Source organism: Furipterus horrens, unplaced genomic scaffold, assembly GCF_987537825.1.
Source record: "Furipterus horrens unplaced genomic scaffold, mFurHor1.1.pri manual_scaffold_8, whole genome shotgun sequence".
Classification (NCBI taxonomy): Eukaryota; Metazoa; Chordata; class Mammalia; order Chiroptera; family Furipteridae; genus Furipterus; species Furipterus horrens.
In genome coordinates, this window is record NW_028327178.1 from 12903136 (window position 1) to 12922734 (window position 19599).

Consider the following 19599-nt stretch of genomic DNA (forward strand, 5'->3'; position numbering starts at 1 on the left):
GATGGACCTCAGGCCAGCTGTGCTTGGCCTTTCCCTCTCCTGAAACCTGTGCCATATGACGAGTCTCTCCCTATTCTGTCAGAAAAGCTGCCATTGAGCAGAAAGCTCCAGATTTAGAGTCCAGGATGTGGTCATTGACTTATCCTGACAGTTTTAGTCTAATTTTAAAATGTGCCAAATGCTCTGTCCCTAACATGAGAGAAAGATTCTTAGATTCTTAGCCCAGGATAGAAAGGAATATAGTCCTGCCTTGTAGAAGGGAAAACTGTGAAGGCAGAGACCTGACTGGGTCCCACGAACCTTGACTTTGCTTTACCCATGGAATCTGATGGAATCTGAGCACTTGTTCTCCCTAACTGCAGCTTGTCCTGGCATCTCTGACCTCTGACCTTGTCACTTTGATCTTTGCCACTGCAAATGCAATGGGTAGGTAGAAAGAGCCAGAGAAAGCCTTTTAATGCTGTTAAGAATTGTTTGGAAGAGAGGCAACATGTTTTTCTCTGTGTGATCATAATTTTACAAAAACTACAGCTTCAATCAATGACTTGTCTTCTGGAAAATATCTGATACCACAAGTAGTTATATTCTGTGGCATATATTCTTTGGAATAGATTACTCGATAATGATGATTTTTTCCCCTTTAGTATATGTATTTTCTTAAAGTTAATAAGGACATGTTAGCATAAGTACCACATCAGATAAAATATACCAAGAAGAAATTTTGTCTCCCTCTGTGTCGAGAAATCTGATTTCTTACACTGACTTTACATTATCTTGCACATGTTACTTTACCTCATATAAAGTTAATTTAATTTTCAGTTAGCTTAAGCTTCAGTAAATGGTTAGTCCCACTAGCTCAAAGGAAATGTCTTGAGAATCAAGAAGTTATGGTTAGAACAGGGCTGTGATGCCGTTAAATTGTGCAGCATGCAGGAAAAGGAGTCTAAGAAGCCTCCGATGAGACTGACATAAAACATGCCAGTTAACTGGACTTCACAACTCAGACAGTGGATGAACTGGGTGTTAAAGCTGAGTACCAAGTACGTACAGAGGGTTTCGTTTATTTGCAAAGACTGTCGTAGTTCTGTAGCGCTATTCTTTGTGAAATATGGCTGAAGCGCCGCCTAAATAAAAGTGGCCGGCTCCCAGCTCCCGGATGCGGATTCATGCCCGCTGGTGCCTCATCGCAGCACTTTTACCTTATCTGCTCAGAAGAGGGCACTTCCACGGACCACTCTGAATCCTTTCTACTCAGGGTCAAGGAGACATACCCATAGCCAATTCCAAGGTTCCAGCCAATATTATGATTCTATGGCAACGGAGCTTTAAAAATTGAAGTAGAAGGCTGCAATCCTTCCTACATAGTCTGTGCAAAATAAGAATTGGTCTATATTTTGCTCAAAATAAGTACTAAAAATAACCACATAATAAAAGTTAACAGTACTGTTTAGAAGTGGGTTCTATACATAAATACACACATACATACATATAAAGTACTACCAGGCATATTGTAGATATGTCTAAAATATCATTGTAATGATAAATGAAGGACAATCAAAATATTGAAAAATTGGGAAATCCAAAGGCCTAGGATTAAAGACCCACTTCTAAACTTCAGCTGTATCTTTCATTAGTTGTTAGTCCTTGAATAAGTCTCTTATCCTCAGTGACTATCAGTAAAATGGGAATTACAGTGTGTTCTAGGATTGTGAAGTTGAGAGCTAATATAGGCAAAGCACCCAACACAGTGACTGGTTCGATGTATAGTGACTATTGATGGAAGACACAATGGGGTGGAGGAAAAAGTATGAACTTGAAAACCATATAGACCCAGGCTGGGATTCCAGCACTAACACTGCCGTCTCTGTGTCGGGCAAATTACTTCAATTACGTGAGCTTTGATGATGTCAATGAAGATTATTATTAAAATATCTTCCTAGCAGGCTTGTTGAAAGACTAGATACAATATATACATTTAAAAAATGCTTGTTCCACCCTGGCCAGGCGGTTCAATTGGTTACAGTGTCATCCCATATACCAGTATGCTGCAGGTTCGATTCCCAGTGAGGGCACATAAATAGGTTATGGGTTTGATCCCTGGTTGGGGTATGTACAGGAGGTGACCAATTGATGTTTCTCTGTCTCATTGAAGTTTCTCTCTCTCTCAAAAACTAAACTAAAATAAAATAAAATCCATAAACATATCCTCAGCTAAGAATTTTTTTAAATGCTTGTTCCTCTCTCAGCTTTCTACAAAGAATGGTCCAGGAACACAGGGGTGCAGAGTAGCATAAGAATAAACATGTCCAACTGTTTCCAGGAATAAACAGTCCCTTCCCAAGCGATGCGGAGTGGCTCTCCGATGCCAACAGAGTAAAAATGATCCTGAGTTCTTGGAGGAAGGGCACTCAGTTGTTGGGTACCAGTACAAATTCTGGATAAGCACTTTTCATCTGTACCCCTCTCAGCACCCTGGCTGTGAGCTCCAGAACAATCTCTGGGGCCAAAACCATTTACAGAAGTCCTGAATGTGCCTCAGAAAACAGGACGGGCTCTCCCCATCTTCATTTTCCCCTGCCTATCCCATGGGTTCCTATGCAAAGCCAAGCCTGTCCTATGCCCTCTTCCGTGGGACCTCCTCAGTGCTGGGAGAGCGGAGGCCAGCTTGTCACTCTCAAGTCCTGAGACAACAGACATTGTGGAAGAACCATCACTCCTTGAAGGCAAACTCCCCCACATGTCTTAAAGCTTAGATTTGGCACAAAAAGTAGGAGGCCTCTACTTACTAGTCATTGTATATTATGGGGATTACACAATACTTGCATCCCATTACAAAGTCAATGTTTTTACCTGAATATTAGTAGTGTTCTAAGTGTACCCTTTATTGTCCTGAACTCTGGAAATAGTGCAACAGTTACCTATATAACCCCCAAACTCTTCTTCTCGTGATCATAGCAGAAGCACAAGAGGAGAACTCCACCAAGTCAGCATATTTCAAATATTTGTTCAAGTTACACCAACTAACATCCCATTAGCCTGAGCAGGTCATAGCCAAGCCCAACCTCAATGAACCCAGAAGTATGCTCCTACGAGGAAGAAAGGAGTAAGCACTTGTTGAACAAATATTCTTTAAAGCTCTAAAAATCATCTCTATATATGAAATATAAAAAATGTATTCTTGATGTCTCATTTCATATATATTTTCAACATACAAAGACACTAAGGAAACACATGAAGTTAATAATAGGTGTGTCTAGGGGGCAGAAGTGGGAGACTACAGTCAGGATGAGAGTGAAGCTTATCTTTTATCACCCTTTGCAATGTTTAAATTTTGTTCAACTTGCATATATCACTTTCACAAAAGAAGGAGACACCACCTTAATACCTGTCTGGTCCACAGGCATTTCTTCTCGTACTGATTGTCTTATCTGACTCTCACACTAGATAGAATGAGACAGACAGAAAAGGGACTATGACCACTCTTCAAAAAACAAAACAAAACCCTAAATGATTGATAACAGATCTAGCACACAGTTAGTAGTCAGTAAATGCAAGTGTAATTACTAATATACCATATTTTTCACACTATAAGATGCACCTGACCATAAGACACACCTAGGTTTAGAGAAGGAAAACAAGAAAAAAATATTCTGAACCAAATGGTGTACTAAAATATTTAATAAAATATAATAAAATAATATTTCAACCATGTAAAGTGAACAGCAGTCAATAGCGGTATTAAGAACCATCATCATTGTCATTAACAAATGAGGAGAGACTTTAAGGTTCAAGTACTCTTCTAGTTTTCTGGGAACCCCAAGAACTCATCATCACTAGTGTCAGAATTTATGGGGGCCTTTATAACAGGCATTGGGGGAATTAAGAGGTATCACTAGTTGTAACAGTCACGGAGAGTATCACTATCCTAGTTACAGGTTCTGGCAGACTACCCCCAGTGCGTGTTACAGCTAGTGATCCCCCTTAACCCCCTCAGTGCCTGTGTTACTATTAGAATTGTGACCCCACCATAACTCCCTTTATACACTACAAACTTCAGCATTTATGGCAGCTCACCCAGTTACCGCTGGCCTCCTCGCGCAGAAATCTGGAGTGCCCTGGAAACAGTGTGGAGGTACACGAGACAGCCGTAGCATCTAACGGAGCCGACAGCTGGCTGAGAACATGTTACTTCAGCTCCACTCATCTGCCTCTCATGACTGGCAGAGCTTAAGACACAATGATTGGTGATTGGAGGAGGTTCTGCTGACACAGGCCCCACCCAGTGTCAAAGACAATTAGCAACTGACACTGTGCCTCATGCCCCTTATTAGCCTCAGCTGGTTCGACAGGTGAGCGGTTGTAGCTGGGAGCGTCAGGTGGCTCTGCACTCTCCCAGGTCCCGGGTGATGGGCAGAGATGGATGGCAACTGACCAGAAACCCGGAGAATCAGCAGTAAAGTGGGACATTTAAGCCTCCCCAGGGGTTTTGCGTGGGCCCACCGCTTCCATTTCTAATAGCTGTCACCACCGCTGACAGGTCAGGTAATACACATCACGGTCTGTGACGCAATATTTGCTCCATAAGACGCACAGACATTTACCCCCCACTTTTGGGGGAAAAAATGCATCTATGAAGCAAAAAATATGGTAATTATTTAGGTTTTGCATTTAGAGGTAGTGTAATGGTTAAGAGCATAGATTTTTTGAATCAAGCAGCCCTGGATTTAAATCCTGACTCTGCCATTAACTTCCTAGGGGTATGATTTAGGACAACATCTTAGACCTCCTAAAGACTCAGGATCCTCATCTATAAAATGGCATCCATACTTATACCCTCCTCCTCAGGCTGTTGTGACCATTCAATGAAATTGTGCACTTCGATCATGCCTGGTACATAGTAGCTGCTCAATAAATGTTTGTTATGGTATCAGCTGTTATCCCAAGAATCCAACCTGGCCTGTTCAATTTCTCACCCTCAGCCTCAACACAAAGGCAAATCTTGGAAAAATCATGACTCTTGCTAAGTTTTCCTGACTCCTCTTACAGTATCTTTGGGCATCTGTTTCTTTTTCTCATTCCCACTTTCAGCAACATAGTTCAGGTTTTTATAATTTCACGAGTGATTTATTATAATCACTTAGATAATAGTCTTTCCTCTGATTCTACTCCCACAAACCATCTTACATGCCACAGCCATTGAAATCTCCATAAATTCTCACTTTATCAATAGTTCCCCACTGTATAATATTCCTCAGTCTGATATGCAAGGCTTTCCATAACAACCTAGACTGTCTTTCCAACCCAATTTCCTACTCTCCTCCCAAATTTTACTACCATTTATCAAACGTTTAGCTAATGTCAAGCACTTCATATACCTTATTCTCATTTTGCCCTCACAACTCACTATGCAGATGAAACGAAGCTCACACAGCCATTTAGGGGCTGAATCAGAATTAAAACCCAGAATAACCTTTTTATTCTAAATTCCATGCCTTAACCCTGGACTCACATTTGACCTTGAGATTCTTGCCCAGCCACAGAGCAGCTTCCCAATCTCTTTCCTTGGTCTTGCTTTATTCCTTGCAGTTCCCTTCCATCTCAATACCACTGCAGATTTCTCCCCACAATCCACCATTTCACCTAACAAAATCTGGAAACGCACAAATATTCCTTCACCATATTACCTAGTCCACCCATAACATTGACCACAACCAGCCTTAATACATAATTGTTACACACATCTTGACCCCTACAGGACTTTGCCTTCTTGAAGATGGGAATCTCATCTTGTGCTTAGGTCATCTTTCCTAGTATTTCAGAGTGACTCGAATTGGATGGATGCAGGAACCTTTGGACTCCCAGTTGTTCCAGCAGCCAGGTTGTCAATCAACCAGTATCTATTGACTCTCCAACACTGCTACATTCTGGGTACATGACAGGAAATCAGGATACATGATCTTTGACCCCAAAGTTTATAGTCTGGAATTCTAGACCACCAGTCTAGCAGACAAGTTGGGAGTATATGTTGATCTCTTTATCGAAGTGGGCCAGTGCCAAAGGAGTGTTCCTGGTGCCCTAATGTTGCACAGGACTCTTTCAATTTTGGCTTCTAGCCATTCTTTTGCCAATTAGAATCACATAAGAGTCTGTGAAAGGTTGGGATAGAAAATAAATTCAAAATAGACTCTTGCTCTGTGTAGGGGCCCCCTCTTCCAATGTCTCAGTCTTTGTCATTCGACCAACTGTGTCAGCTTAGTTCATTCTGTACTTTGCATGACATTTCTTTTAATAGGGTCCTCAAAATATCAAAGAAATAGGGCCTAACACAACTTTATGCTGAACATGCCCAAGCAATTGCATTTTTAGTTTAAAAAAGAGAACTTTTTTTTAAAAGAGAAGTTTTAGGTCCACAACAAAATGAAGAGGAAAGTACAGAGATTTCCCATATACCCCTGCCATAAACATGAGTAGCCTCTCCCATTATCAACAACACTTACCAGAATGTCACATTTGTAACCAAAGATAAAGCTACATTGACACATAATAATTACTTAAAGTTTATTGTTTACCTTAGGTTCACTCTTGATGTTGTACACTCTAGGAGTTTGGACAAATGTATAATGACATATATCAATCATTATAATATCTTACAGAGTATTTTCTCTGCCTTAAAAAAATCCTGTTTTCTGCTTATTTATCTTTCCTTTCTCTCCACACCTCTGGCAATTGCTGACCTTTTTTTTTGTCTCCAGAAATTTGCTTTTTCCACTTTGCCATACAGTTGGAGTCATACAGTACTGTATTGGCCTCCTTCACATAGTAATATGCATTTAAGTCTCCTCCATGTCTTATTATGACTTGGTAGTTTATTTCTTTTTAGAACTGAATAATATCCTGTTTTTGAGATGCACCATGGTTTACTTATCCCTCCAACTATTGAAGAGCATCTTGGGTGTGCAAGTTTTGACAGTTATGAATAAAGCTGCTATAAACATCAATTTGCAGTTGCTCCTGTGGACATAAGTTTTCAGTTTCCTTGAACTATATGGTTAAGAGTATGTTTAGGTTTCTGAGAAGCCACCAGACTGTCTCCCAGATTGACTGTACCATTTTACATTCCCACCAGCGATGTATAAGAGTACTTGTTGCTCCACATTCTCACCAGTATTTGGTGCTTTTCAGTGTACCAGATTTAGGCCACTCTAACAGATGTTTAGTGGCATCTCACTGCTGTTTTAATTTGGATTTCCATGGTGACATATGATGTGGAGCATCTTTTCATATGCTTGTCACCTGTATATTATCTTTAGTGAAGTATCTGTTAAGGTCTTGAGCCCATTTTTTAATCAGCTTGTTTGTTTTGTTACTGTTGAGTTTTAAGAGTTCCCTGTATATTTTGGATAACAGTCTTATATCGGATGTGTCTCCTATATACATTTTCTCCTGGTCTATGGCTTGTATTTTCATATGGCACTATCTTTGGCAGAGCAGAAATTTTTAATTTTAAATAAGTCTAGCTTATCAGGTACTTCTTTCATGAATTGTGTCTTTATTGTTGTACCTAAAAAGCCACCACCATACCCAAAGTCATCTAACTTTTCTTCAATGTTGTCTTCTAGTTTTATAGTTGTGCATTTTACATGTAGGCCTATGATGCATTTTGAGTTAACTTTTGTGAAGGGTGTAAAGTCTGTGTCTAGTCTAGATTCATTATTTTCTATGTTCATGTCCAGTTGTTTCAGACCATTAGTTGAAGAGATTATCTTTGTTCCATTGCATTGCTTTGAGCCCTTTGTCAAAAATTAGTTGACCTTATTTATGAGGGTTTATTCTGGGCTTTCTATTCTATTTCATTGATCTATTTGTCTGTTTCTTCATCAATACCACACTGTCTTGATTACGGTAGCTCTGTGGTAATTCTTGAAGCCATATAACATCTGTCTTCCAACTTTGTTCTTCTCCTTCAATATTGTGCTGTTTATTCTGGGTCTTTAGCCTCTTCATATAAACATTAGAATTAAGTTATTGATATCTACAAAACAACTTACTGGAATTTTGACTGAAATTGTATTGAATCTATAGATCAATTTGGGAAGAACTGACATCTTGACAGTATTGTCTTTCTATCCATGAACATGGAATCTCTCTGCATTTATTTAGTTCCACTTGATTTCAATCATCAGAGTTTTGTCGTTTTTATACTTTAGTGTTTCATTTTGGGGGTGTTACTGTAAATGGTCTTGTGTCTTTTTTTATTTTAATGTCATTCAATTACAGTTGTCCCCCATTGCTCTTCCATACCCTGTCCTGCTCCCAGAGTCAATCCTCACCCTGTTTGTTTTTTTAATTTCAAATTCCTCTTGTTCTTTGCTGGCATATAGGAAAGTGATGAGGTTTTGTATATTAACTTTGCGTCCTGCAACCTTTCTACAGTCATTTACCAGTTCAAGGAGTTGTGGGTTATTTTTTGTGTGTGGTCAGTTCTTTCAAATTTTCTACACTAGTGATCATGTCATCTGTGAATAAAGACATTTTATGTCATGTGTGTGTGTGTGTGTGTGTGTGTGTGTGTGTGTGTGTGTATATATATATATATATATATATATCATTTTCTTGCTTTACAGCATTAACAAGAACTTCCAGTACCATGTTGAAAAGGAGTAGTAAGAGGGGACATCCTTGTTCCAGATCTTAGTGGGAAAGCTTCAAATTTCTGACTATTAAAAATGAAGTTAGCTATAACTTTTTATAGCTAGCTTTAAACTAGTTGAGAAAGTTCCCCTCTATTCCTTGTTTTCTGAGAGTTTTTAAAAAATAAATTGCTATTAGCAATTGCATTGTACATCACTGAAAAACACTTTCCAATACTGACTTGGAGGTATTCTAATGTACGAAGAGAAAGAGTGCTGCCTTGAAAACATTTCTTTTAATGCTTTAAAGATTTATAGTTAAACATGGGAATTGAACATGCACATTTCTCTCTGCTCCCGCAAACCTCACTAAAATGATAGAAAAGGATTTTTTAAAATAGAAGTAGCAATTATTAAAGCATGAACCAAGGAGAGATCTGACAGCAGACCAAGAGAAGTTAGTGGTAATAAGTCGAAGGCTTGAAAACAGAAGGATAATTATCAACTTATTTAGCCAAGCGGAGAAAGTTAAAAACCTGCTTCCTATAGGAAAAATCAACAAGAAGTAGCCATTAGCTTCACAGAACTCCAGACTAACTGAGAATTGGGGGTGTTGAAAACAGAAGAGATTCTAAGTTTTTTAAACAACATTTTAATTCCTGGATCCCCTCCACTCTTCTCCACCACACACTGTTCCTCTCCCACAGCCCACAATCCTCAAGAAAATCAAAAGATTCTGGCAGACCCAAAGGCATGGTTGAAGAATTCTGATGAAACTAAAGGGATCAAGTGCAAGGCTACCTACTGAAAATTGGTCTCCCTTGACCCCATTCTTGCTTTCTTCCATTGTTCATAACGATATCGTTTTGACAGTCAAAATAAAATTACTGATGAGTTCTGTTAGAACCAGCATTGTCTTCCACAAAATTAGAGGAGACAGCTATACTAAAAATAAAATGATGTAGTGAGCCTTCTGTATGTCATTGCCATTTTCGAGTAATTACCCTGATAATAACTTAAACTTCTCTCATTACATCAGCTTGTCCTGAGGGAGTTCTCTAGAATCCAATCTCCTGTTGACATTAGTGATTAGGAGGCCATGGGAGGTCAGTAAGAAGCAAACAGATCTGCCACTCTACTCAGAAAAAATTCTACAGGAGGGACTAGGAACTCCATTTCTTTGGGGAAATGTCAACAGGAAGACATTTTAAAAATCTGTTACACTCTTTCTAGGTAACATTTTAGCTATCAGTGCTTTTAGTGTTGCTGTGGTTGTTTGTTTTTTACTATTCAGAAATCTGTACACTAAAACACTTTCATCTGGGAATCATTCTTTAATTTTTAAAGCAAGTTTCAATATATCCAATATAGCTCCTATTTCCTATGCCTTATCTAGTATATCTCATTCTATTTTGTTCTCCATTCAACTTTGTAGAATGTGATATTACAAAGAGGCTTTATGCTGCTCTAATTTGCTGCTGTTGTCTGCATTTATTTTTTTAATGACATAAAATTTTAAAAGCTTGCAAAGTAACATATTAGTATACAATTTAGAAAATGTCTTTGGAAAAATTACCTTCTAGAATAATTCAGACTGGTTTGTTATTAAAATGTTATCAAACATTCTTAATATGCAGAAAATAACCATTCTGTCACAGAGACAGAGCATTTCCTCAATAAACATCCAGTCTTAATTTTGAATCCCAACTTAGAAATGACCTTGGCAAACTTAACTGGCTTCTCCTGATTGTATTACTAAAAATCTATAACAGAGCAACCAATTACAAAATGTACTTGGAATATTATGTTAACACTAGTCCAATAGTCTCAACATAAAAAAAGTTGAAATAAACTGTTTCCATATGGCAAAATTTTAATTTTAAAGTTTATTTAATAAACCTAATGTTGAAATAAAATGGAACCGGTACAAAATCATCATGGAGATTTTGATATTTCATTAAATAATATCTAAGTTTAGGATATATTCTTAATTTTGAAACTCAACAAGTAGATGAAGCCATTACACATAAACTTGGCAAATACTCAGTTAAAGTTAATGTGTTGATATAGCAGATAACCAAAACACTAAATCAATACAACTTACTTCTTTTGCTTTAATGGAAATCTTCAGGGACACAGCTTAGTATATTATGTTATTCTCGATAGCATAGTTCCTCAGATGAAAACCAAATGTAGCTATCAAGCTTATCCAGCTTGTATCAATTGAAGTCATTTATGCCCTATGCCTGTAGGTTCAATTTCATCATGCTCTGCCAGTCCTAGCCAGAGAAGTCCAATTGCTGGGTTTTCCAGAGAAAGAAAACCATAGGGGGATAAAAAGAAAAAAGATAGAGACACACACACACACACACAGAGAGAGAGAGAGAGAGAGAGAGAGAGAGAGAGAGAGAGAGAGAGAAAGAGAGAGAGAGAGAGGAGGGAAGGAAGGAAGGAAGATATTTATTCATTTTAAGGAATTAGCTCACACAATTAGAGTGAGAAGTTCCAATATCTATGATCAGCAAGCTGGAGATGCAACAGGGCCAGTGACATGAGTTTTAATCTAAAAGCCAGCAAGGTCAAGGCCTAGCAAGAGTCAATTTCGTAGTTCCAGTCTGAAGGCAGAAAAAGACCTTTGTCCCAGTTCAAGACACTAGGGGAGAAGGAGTTTCTTCTTCCTCAGCCTTTTTGTTCTATTTAAGTTTTCAGTTGGATGAGGTCCACCCACACTGGGGAGGGCAATCTGATTTACTCAGTCTGCCAATTCAGATGTTAATCTCATCCAGAAATATCCTCACAGACACACCCAGAGTGTTTGGCTGAATGTCTGGGTACCTGCAGCCCAATCAAATTGACACATAAAATTAACTATGGCAAAAGCTTATTAGGAGCCTAAGACCTGGCCACCAGCACTGCTGAGAAATTCCAAACCCCTCAAAGTGGCATACCTTCCTGATTATGATGTCCATCAGCATTGCTCCAAACTTCATTCCACTGACTAGTTTTACTGGACTATTTGCATTTAATTCCTAGAATACACTACTTTCTCACACCTTCCTTTCTTGGCACAGACCATTTCCTCTGTCTAAAATGCTACTCCTCAACCTCTTTGCCTGGATAACACCTATTCAGTATTTTAGGGCCCAGGTTAGCTGTCACAGGTTCAGGAAATTCTTCCCTCACCCTCACTCCACACGCCCAGCCTGAGTTACAGTCCCTACCCTGCTCTTCTCTGTAGTAAAACACTGAACTATAATTGTCTAGTCAGTAGTTACTCAGCTGTCTCTCTCTAAATAGACTTTGAGGCTGAGTCTTTCTAATTTTTGTAGCCCTAGCAACTAGCAAAATGTTTAGTATATAATGAAAGCTCAAAAAGTAATTATCTGATGAATGAATCTGAAAGTACTTCAAGTGCCAAAGTCCCAGGATCCAATGGACCCAATGAGCCCTGGGCCTTGAAGCAAGCTTACATCCTTGCCAGCCATACTATTCCAGTCTCCATGGCTCTTCCATTTTGGTTTCCCCACCCCATTGGCCAGCTTTCCTTTAAGTCTCAGCCTCACTCTGAATCTCAGGCTGGAGGTCAGCCTACATGTGAGGTGATGATCCCACTTCCCACACCGCTCCCCACTCTCATGTGGCTTGTATGCTGTGATCTGTCTCCTCCTGCCTGGCCCCACCCAGCATATCGAAATTCTCTTCTTGGACACCAATTCTTACTTCAATCCACCTGCCAAAAGGAAAGCCCTCAGCCCACTTGCAAGATTTCTTACCCTTCCCAATATGTCAGAGAGACTACATTGGAATGAAGGGAGGTGTCTTTTATATTCTCTCATCTGTCAAGGCTCTACAGCCTGCACTTCCAAAGTCACTGGAAACAGACAGCTGGATGAGACCCCAGATGGCTGAGACCCCTCCCTCAGAGCATTGTACTCCTTGTTGTCAATTGTCTTACATAGTTTCAGAACCTTAATTTATATCAAGGACTGAGACGACCATTACCCAGTTACCTGGCCAACACCCTTGAGTATACCCAAACTCTTTAGTTAGCACCTAGGCCCAGAGAGTGGGGAGGGTGCAGGGGTCCCTCGTCAACACTCTAAATGTTACTTTTTGTCATAGAATCTGACTCTTCAAAGGATGATTAACAGCAGAAGGATCAGTTCTCTTTATAGAAGATCCTGTCCTTGTGTGCAAGGATTTCCATTTGAATAAAAGATTACGCTACCAGAAATCTTTGAAAATCATCACTAAAGATGTGTTTATTTTGTTCCTTTATACAGCATAATATATACTAAAATAATAGTTACTTAAATTGATATTTGTTCCAAAGTTTCTAAAAATAGGTCTTATTTCAGCCCAGACAGACTCTCAAGGTACCAAAAGCAATCTCACTAATAAAAAATTGCAAATGTTCAGTGGCTTCCTGCCATACAAGTTTACTTCTAGTTCACATCACATATCAGTGCAGGCTAGCTGCAGATCTACACTCAGCCTACCTTTCTGGATTCAAGACCTGCTGTTCACAAGGCAGGGGCTACACATGCTCCTTCAACAGCATCTACCACTCCTACTGACTAGTACAGTGAGGTCTTCATTGTTCACACATGTGCATTCCAGTCCATTCTCCTTGGCTGTCAGGTTACATCAATGTCATGCAAACTGTTCTTGTTATATGAACAGTGACTGGACTTTTTCCAGACAGACCTCGTTCAAGGGAAAGCTGAGCACAAAGAACTAGAAGGAGATTCTCCTATATCTCAGAAGAGCAATCAAACTCAATGACTCTCCTCTGGTTGACTGAGAGACCAGCAATAGCATTCAGGAGGCCAGCTTGGACTGGGAAAGGGGAGATAGGTTGAAGGGAAGGGTTCCTACTGAAATATGACACTTCTCGTTCACCAACTATTGCCCTCTACCAGCTATTGGCACAGGGATAAGCTCTGTGTGTATTGTGGGGGAAGGGGTGGCTGGCAAAGTTGGGGGCAAAAAGAAAAATAGTGGGAATATCCCAATATTTAGGGTATACCATCAGGAGAAGAAAAAGAGAAGTGGTATATATTTCTAAAGGGAGCCCTGTGTGCATCCATCTAAGGTAACACTTCCAGATGAACAGGGGCACATGTAAGCTAGTGGCTGTAATTCCGATACATACTCTACCATAGGCATCATGACAAATTATTTGGTCTGCAGCTCAAACCAGGCTACCGTGAAATGTTTATTTCTGTCACCTCTTGGAGGCACTTAGTGGTCTTGTTCATATTCTTTCAGCAGTTCATCAGAGGTCTTTGAGATTTTTGAGTGGCAGTGTTTTATTGCCAACTTTTTTATGGCTAATGATATGCCGTAATATCTTCATTCTCTCCCCTCTGTATGTGTGTGTGCATGTGCATATATATGAAATAGTGGAGATGTAAAAATGTTTTTGCAGAAAGAAAGAGAGAGAAGAAAAATGTCTATAAACATGATATTGAACATGATGCTTCTCAATCTTCTGCAACAGCATATTATTAAATTATATATATTTGCCATTTCTACTCTGTTGAAGGCCTTTAGGGGAAATATGAAATATGGCAGTATTAGTCAGTATCAGTTTAAATCAAATGTTTTATTTTAAGTAAATTGCTATTGACATAACAACAATCTTTTTCAAGGTAACTATTACGTTGGTCATTCCTCAGCTTTCATGATATAAATTCCCTTTAAGTACCAAATGCTCAAAAAGATAGTGATGCTAGGATTTTTTGGATCAATCCTCTTCTACCCTGAAATTATAAAGGTTTGTATATTCAAATGCATCTTGTGTATGAAAAGATTCCTTTATTGCTTTTTGTATCTTCCCTTGCCAACCTTCTGATTGAGTGCTTTGCTTGACTTGAATCTGCTTAAAGGATATTTGCCTTTATCCTTTTTTATTCTTATTGCATCTTTCAGCTTAAGAGTAAAATCTTCTGGTTTCACCATTTTTATCCCATAGAACATCATTATTTTTCTTTAATCTTTTGTATTCATCTAATCTAGCTTTCCACTGTGCATAGATTTTCCACTTGGCTTTAAGATGCTCATAGCATTCTTATTTTGGCTAATTAGATTTAATTTTGAAAGCAGAGAAAGGACTGAATGTATCCCTTTCTGCCCCTCACCTTCCAACCCCCACCCCCCCCCCCAAAAAAAAAGTTCTGCTTTAGGTGGAACCTAAACCAGTACAGGTCCAGACAGCCATGGTGTAATCCATGTGGTGTCACTTTATGGGATACAATACAGGTTCCCGTGTCCCAACCCCTCTCCTGCCAAGTTTCACCCACCTGCTGCCTGCTGTCTGCTCTTGGAATATCTTTATCTGGAAGGGAAGCATTGCATTCTACAATTACAGGTGGGATGCATATACAGATGGAGGAAAGAAAATTATTTAAGCTTACTTCAATCTAAATTTTTCCTAGGTTTAAGAGAACATTTTTCTTTCTTCAGAGCAAGTTTCAACAGGAGACAGGTACTAGGTGCCAAAAAGTTAATATGATGAAATTTTTCTGCCTCAGTGTGTCCAGGTATTACCTATGTAGCAAGGTCCAGACTCATCCAGGGATCTGGCCCACATGAGAAGTGGCTTTGGTAAGGGGACCCATACTGCTTTAGACTGTGCATTGGGGGAGCAGCAGTCAATCTAGAGCATCTTTGTTCCTCCCATCTTACATTCTATCTCCTCTAACGCAACTTGAACTCAACTAAACTTCATATGCTAATGTTTGAAGCAACACTGAGTAGAATAGACAGATTATTTTCTATGTCTAGTGTGGTCATCACATTTTTTACTAAGTGCATGGCCTATGTATAACATGTGGCCTGATTTTTGACATTATTTTGAGTGTGCAATTAACTTACTCTCTCTACATGTGGCTGTAGGCATAAAACTTCTTAGCAAAAGTGAAACCACACTAAATGCTTTTGCAGGAGGTAGAATTATAGAATCTATTGAAACAAAACTAAGCAAAAAATGACAACCAAAATATCAAAACACAATTTTAAGTTATTAAAGAAAACTACAACAAAGCCAGAAAAACTTTTAAAAATGTAAGTATTTTTCAGTCTACTAAAATTGTTAAATTTCAATATTAAAATATTAAAATAATTTCATTTCAATTCTGAAATGTTTCCAAGGACACGTACTCACAATTAATACCAACCCAACCAACTTATAAGCATTCCAAAGTATTATAGTAAAGTCATCACTCTAATAATTTCCCCAAAGACCCAAGGGAGTAAAATTTAAAAAATAAATCAATTAGTTGTATATATTGCAGATATCTTTACAAAGTCTAAACTTGCTATTCACTATCTCTAAGATTTGTTTAACCCTAATGTATGCTAATTTATTAATCTTTTCTACTATGAACAATGTTTTCAGTATTGCTCGAGAAATTTTGTCTTCAAGGTGAAAGAAATAATTCCCTTAATTTTTTCTATTAAGGTTTCACATTTTTAATTTTAGGTTCTTAAATCATTTGGATCCTTTTTTGTTTAAGTTACTGTTTTGCAAATAAGTAACCACCTTTCAAGTTCCATTTATTGGACAGCTATGCCTTTCTCCACTGATCTCACATGCCACGTCTCTAAAATTCCAAAGTTCTACACATTCTTAGGTGTATCTAGGCATCTGTTTTATTCTATTGGTTAACTTGGGTTTGCCATTACTGATATGACACTATCTTAATTTCTATAACTACATGATAAGTCCTGATATTTAGTAGGGCTCATCTCCCCTCTCTGCTATTTATTCTCTCTTTTCTCTCTATTCTTGTACCCTCTGCCCCTGCTCTTTCTTCCTTTTAGAAAGACTTTATTAGTTTTCAATGAAATGTATTTCAGGATTTTATTCAACTTGCATCAAATGTATAGATGAATCAGGAGAGTATGTCATCTTTACAGTAACAATACTTTCTATCGTTCTATCTCTTTGTGTAGGTTTTTCTTTAATATCTGTTAATGAGGATTTACAATTTCCAGTAGAGGTTTTGCTCATGTTCTGTTAGATTTATTTCTAGTATATGGTAATTTTGACCATACAGAAAATAGCATCTTGTCTTTAATTTTCAGTTGTTTGCTGCGTGTTTATATAAATACAACTGACTTCATATGTTAATCTTGCTAAATTCTCCAATTATTTCTAATAATTGTAAATTAGTTTCAGTTTTATCATATTATTGAAAATAATTAAAGTTTCTCTTCCTGTGTTTCCAGTTCTTAAGTATCTAATTTTTTCTTTTCTTCCCCTGACTAAGACCTTGAGTGAAATGCTGAAAAGAGATGGTGATAGTGGGCCTCTTTGCTCACATTAAATATTGGTTCTGCCTTGCATCCTTGGAATAAACTCCAATTGATCACAGAGTATAATTATCTTATTTATTGCTGAATTCTACTTGCTAATATCTGTTAAAGATCTTTGCATCTATATTCATGAGGGGCATTGTTCTGTAATTTTCTGTTTGAACTGCCTCTGTAATACTAGCATCATAAAATGAACTGGAAGGTGTCCTCACCTCTTCTATTTCTTGGAAGAGATTGTGTAAAATTTATGTTATTTCTTTCTTTAATGTTTGGTAATATTCTCCAGTAAAACTACTGGGTCTGGATATTGGGGAGAGGGTCTTTTAACCATACATTTGATTTCCTCAATAATTATAGGGCTATTCAAATCATCTATTTCACATTGGGTGAGTTATGGTAGTTTGTTTTGTTTTGTTTTTTAAAATTTCTCCATCTCACCTAAGTTCTTAAATTCATATTTGTATATTTGTTTATAATATGCCCTTTTTATCCTATGATGTCTGTAGGGTCTGTGATGACATTTCCTCTTTTATCACTGATCATAGTAATTTGTGCCCACTCTCTTTTTTTCTCTGTCAGTATTGCCAGACGTTGGTCAATTTTATTGTTTTTTCAAAGAACCAGTATTTTGTTTTACTGATTTCCTCTATTGTTTTTGTTTATAATTTTACTAATTTCTCCTCTTATTTTTATTATTTCCTTCCTTCTTCTTTGGATTTATTGTCCTCTTCCTTTTCTAGGTGGTTTGAGGTGGTAGCTTGCCTCATCAATATTAGATTTTTTTTCTAATGTTTGCATTTAGGGTTATGAATTTCCCTCTCAGCACTGCTTTTGCTATACCTCACACATTTTGATATGTTGCCACTCATTTCTACTTAGCTCAGTACATTTCTTGTTAATTCCCCTTAAGTTTTCCTCTTTGGCCCATGGATTATTTAAAAATTTGTTGTTTAATTTCCATTCTCTTGATACTCCCTAACACAAGTAATCAATACACCACTGCCAGATTATTTGATAAAGAATACAACTTCAACTATGCAACTCAAAACCCATTGCTCAAAACTCATTAGCTAATTACCCCCTCACATCCAATGTACAGACCCCTTGGCATCGATGCCCTTCGGTATGGCCTAAACTATCTTTATGGTCATGTTTGCTAGTATTTCTCCACACTAGATAGGACTTTTTTATTAAGTGGAAAGAACATAAATGTTAAATCCAACATATTTTATTTCAAAGTTTAATCTGCTCTTAGTAACTTGGGTAAGTTCCTAAACCAACATGAGTCTCAGTTTCCACAACTAAAACAAATAACAGACAAACAAAAGCAGATAATAACTAATAAAACTTAAGGAGATTAAATGCAATTATGATATTTATGTTGGCAACTAAACCCACTACTGCACCTGGCTTAGCCTTTTATGAGTTAGAGAATACAAAAGAATTTTTATTTTTATTTTTGTCTTTTTATTTCATCATTATATGCAGTTGTTTCTCCTGGCTATGTTCTAGGCCAAGGGTTGACAAACAATGGTTTGTCATTGCCCATGGGCCAAACCCAGTCTCTTCTGGGCTTACCTCAGAGACTCCCACTCATGTAAGTATTGTTTATGGCTGCTTTCATGCTACAACAGCAGAGCAGTGTGACAGAAGCCACATGGCCTGCAAAGCCTGAAATATTTCCGAGGCTCTCTTTTCTTTTCCTCACTCCACATTCTCTCCCCAGGTGTGGTGATTTTAAAATACAACCACAAATTTTTCAACAAAACTTACTGAGCGTCCGTCTGTGAACCAAGTGTCACTGGTTTGATTCCCAGTCAGGGCACATGACTAGGTTACATGTCAGGTCCCCAGTTGGGAGCGCGAGTGAGAGGCAACCACACAGTGATGTTTCTCTCCCTCTCTCCTTTCCCCTCTCTCTGAAAATAAATAAACAAACAAACAAACAAATTATTAAATAAAAAAAAAACTTACTTCAAAAGGTGGAGCCCTGTCTCCTTCCCCTTGAATATGGATTAGACTTGGTGACTTGCTTATGACAAATAGAACGTGGCAGGAATGACAGTGAGTGACTCCTTAGAAAGCCCTAAAGGGCATTGTGGCTTCCATCTTGCTTATTCGGATCACCAATTCTGGAAGAAGCCAACGGCCATATCTTGAAGACACTCTCGCCGCATTAAGAGAGTCCCAGGAGGAGGAGAACCAAGGCCTCCTGCCAACAACCACCTCCTGTGTGAGCCACCTCAGGGGCTGATCCATCAGGCTCAGTCAAACCTTCAGATGCTCTTGCTGACTGAAGCCCAGTCACATCTTGACTGCAAACCCCACAAGAGCACCCAAACCTAACTTCTTGGCTAAACCATTCCTGAATACCAGACCCACATAACTGTGAGGATAAAAAATATTTAGTGTTCTCTTAGGCCAGCAAGTTCTGGATTAACATTTTTATAGAAATAACTAATTCACCAGATAGCTTTCAGTTATCACCCACAGGCCAAAGGCCTTCAAAGGCACGTCCACAGCTGGGACACCTCCTATGAGCTTAAACCTTTATAGGTAACTCCTTAGACCACATCTCTTTTTAGATACCACAAAGGTAGCCGTGTCAAAGCTTGTGGTCTTTTCCCATTCAAATATGACCTTCCTC